This window comes from Sinocyclocheilus grahami, unplaced genomic scaffold, assembly GCF_001515645.1.
Source record: "Sinocyclocheilus grahami isolate Dianchi unplaced genomic scaffold, SAMN03320097.WGS_v1.1 scaffold1474.1, whole genome shotgun sequence".
Lineage (NCBI taxonomy): Eukaryota > Metazoa > Chordata > Actinopteri > Cypriniformes > Cyprinidae > Sinocyclocheilus > Sinocyclocheilus grahami.
This window is the reverse complement of record NW_015506653.1, coordinates 210937-215044: the sequence shown is the minus strand read 5'-3', so window position 1 is coordinate 215044 and position 4108 is coordinate 210937.

The following is a 4108-nucleotide window of genomic DNA, read 5'->3' as shown; positions in this document are numbered from 1 at the left end:
GAGATATAATCGCAATTGCGAGTTTATAAGTCCAAGTTTGAGGGGGGAAAAAGACTGATAAGTTCTCAGAATTGCGAGTTATTATTGTGAGATATAATCGCAATTGCGAGTTTATAAGTCCAAGTTTGAGGGGCGAAAAAGATTTATAACTCGCAATTGTGAGTTTATATCTCACAATTCTGACAAAAAAAGTCAGAATTGCGTGATATAAACTCGCAATTGCGAGAAAAAAAGTCTGAATTGTGAGTTCATATCTTGCAGTTCTGACTTTATTTCTCAGAATTGTGACTTTATGTCTCGCAATTGCGAGTTTATAGCTCTCAATTATGACTTTTTAACTCGAAATTTAACTCTGGTTTAAGAAGCGGTCTTTTACTTGACTTCAGCGTGAAAACCATCGATATTCGCGTAATTTTTGTTGAGCGCACCTTCTTCAATTAATAGTAAATATAACCAAAACAGGTTATTATAATTTTTATATGAAAAATAAAATAAATATAAGGAAAACTCGCCCACTTGATTTTGTAATATTCTTTAATTTTGTAGTCCGTATGAAAAGGTGCATTTCTATTAAAGGCACGTCCATGTGGAGATGGCGAGTCAGCGCCGGCATTCGGCAACTTCATCTTTGCACTCGACACTGACTCAGAAAGCACTAGTTTATTAAAAAATAATTAAAATGTCTTCTTTTCCCCCCGACACGTTCAGAATCACTTTGCCGGTGCTTTGAGGCAATTGCTTTATGCGCGAGCTTGATAAAAGATGTGTGTTACGTCACTAGCGGCACCAAACGGAAGAGCAAAAATATTGATTGTTTTACAACAGATTTCGCAAAACACTCCTGCATTTGTGATTGATTGGACAAGCATATCATCTACAAGAGAAAGCTAACCGCTAACATTCCCATTTATTGGCAGTTGCATGACTGGCGTGGCAGCACTACTGATGCACTCTGGGAAGGTGGCGCAGCGGGGTGATGACAGACACAGGAAGGACCCACAAAGCATGAGGTCACTGGGAAGCCACAGCATGATTCTTTAACCTCTATACATCCTCTCATTGCTCGGCCTCTGGGATTCGAGGACTTCTTCTGCATGGGAAAGCCATCAACATGCACCAGATCACCAAGCTTTCTTCCCAACAAGTGGCATTTTCTTGCTTGAGCCCTGCGTATCCATGTCTTGATTTGAATGTGAATTAGATGTGCATTGGTAGAGAGCACCTGGGAAAGTTGACAGTAATGTAAAGTTTTGAAGCTAAATAGGTAACACACTCGCTGCATCTATGCCGAATTGTGATTTGCAGTAGATTCTTGCCACCGGGATCACAACAGGCCAGATTTGCAATGCTGCTACTAACAAACAATTTTAAGATCAGCAGTTGTCCGGCCTCAACCGCTGCATGTGTGGGACACTTCAGAGAGTCCGGATGGGCCGTCTTGGTAGCACCATATGCGGTAGAGATGGACGCCGACAGGGTTTTCTGCTCTGACCCCACTGTTGATCAGCCAGCTGGCCATGTCCAGGTGTCCATGTGCTGTTGCCACATAGAGAGCCACATGCTTCTGAAACCTGCGTCACAGAACATCAAGATCTTGTGAAATCAGTCGCCCTCTGTTTGATGTACCTAAAACACCCAGAACAGACATACTGTAGAAGTGCAGACTAAACCAAAGATGGGGTGTAGTCAAACCTAAACACAGGTTTCTCCTCCGAGAGGTGCCGCTGAACCATTTGTTTGTGTCCTCTGAAACAAGCTCTCAGAAACTCATTCCAGCCTTCCCAAATTTCCAGAAGAAGGTTGCCCCCTGTGACAGAGAGAACCTTTATTAGTGGCGTTTGCTTTTCCTCAGCGATATGCAGTGCATTAACCAGGTACCCCCTCAATCACCCCCCAAAGTAAACCTACACACACACACACACACACACACACACACAAGATTACTATACTTAAATTACAATTTAAGCTTTTCATTAGTGATTTCCTAAAGTTCCTGAGTACAACTCTAGATTAGTGCTTAAACTTCTGCACTGTTCTTTTCACAGTACCGGGAGGTATTCTTGCATACCCAAGCTCTTGTAACTTGGCAGTGCTGTGCAGAATTACAACACCCTGCCAGATTATTACACCCCTCATTAAGGCTGCAAGCCGATTGATTTCTATCCCTAAAACTTACCCACACTTAACCCTAAACCTAATCATACTGGGGACTGAGGAGAGCCCTACTGTCCACATGCTTTTGGCCAGTTGTTAAAGAGGTCATCGGATGCCCATTTTCCACAAGTTGATATAATTCTTTAGGGTCTTAATGGAAAATGTGTAACATAGTTTGGTTAAAATTTCTCAATCAATGGTAGTGTAAAAATTTTTTTTTACCCTGTCAAAAACAGCTATTTTCAGAGCAAGCCATTTTGCAGTTTTTTTCACATAAGCACAGTATGAGAGATCAATCAAGCACAATTGGGTTTTATTAAAAGTTGTATAGAGCCCTAAGTATTGGACATTTGCCACCTCTTTAGTGTGATATCCTCATCTCTAGTGAGGGTCCTGAAGTTTCCTTGGCCAATAAGAAAGTGTTTGATAGGGTAGAAACTCTTCAATAAACTAATGAATAAAAATAACTTTCAAAGTATAACTCTATAGTTGCCAAAAGTCCTAGCCAGTCTGCAGACTTTAGGCAGTCAGAGTTGACAGACTTAACAGAAATCTGCTTAGAATATGAAGGGCATGAAACATGTTTGATATTTTGAACAACTTGATATTGTTTTCATTTGTCGTGCATCTCCTAGCAAAGAGGTGCGTGTTAATGTGTGAGATCGTTGTGTTCAGATTGACTTGAAAGTCTGGTGGTAGTGTCTGACCATCCACAACATATGAGTCCAGACATACTTTTTTATCTGTATAATGTCGTTACACTTTATTTGAAGGTGTCCTTGTTACAGTGTAATTATACATTTAAGTACTGAGTAATATTAATTAACTACATGTACTTAATATATGATTAGGGTTTGGCTTAGGGTTACTTGCATGAAATTAATCAATATAATTAATATATTGTATTGGATTGTTTTTAATATAATTATTACAATAGTAAGTACATGTAACGTGTAACAAGGACACCTTAAGATAAAGTGTTACCCAACCTTTATTTTTGAACTTGGACTTGAGTGCATGCAGTTCCACTATTTGACTGTATGCATGATTTTTTTATTTTTTTTTATAATATTACACAATCTTATATGATATGCCATTTTTGTATACTACACATGATTACGTTCCAGAACCTATATTTCACAAATCACTGACAAAATGGGTAAAATGACTGATCCAGGGAGTTTTTCACAGGGTCAGCTGCCATATATTATAAGCTAGAAAATTATGTTTTAGAAACCATTTCTGTTTCGGACCACAAATTATGTACAAATACAAAATATTTTTGGCTACAGTGCATTAGTGTCTCTACTCTAGACAAACAAATGTTGCAGGCTGAATTAGGGCCCTTTAGGGGCATGAGACTACAGATGTAAAGAGGTCACAGAGTGAAAAGACTAAGGGACCGAATGTGTATTCTCATTAATTCATGTCTAAAACCATGATAAAAGCATCAATCGTTTCTGTTTTTGTGTAGATTAGCTTACAGTGAGTCACTGAAAACATAGCACAGACTGTCTGCAAAAAGCAGCTGAAATCTAGAAAGTACTGTGTATGTGTGTACGTGGGTCAGTACCTTCACCTGACAGTGAATGGTGCTTACTGTGGCAATGCCAAAGTCTGACACAGGTTAAAAGCACTATATAAATAAAGGTGACTTGACTATTATAATCATGTTTATTGTTGCAAGTGTAGCCATTTCATTTAAATTATTTAATCGAATGACAAGCCATGCATGCAGTAATGAGTTCAAGGCAAGAGAATTGGAGAAAAAAGAACATAATTTTATGAAAAGATTAAGTAGCCTATATACTTTGGATTACGGTAAATAGTAGTACGTAAACTTTTTGGTTTCTTTTGTTTTCCTATTACCCTCTAACGTTTCAATATATCGATACAGTTCTGATTTGAAGGGGAAAGGTAACATTTACGCAAAATAATACATTAGAAGTATATA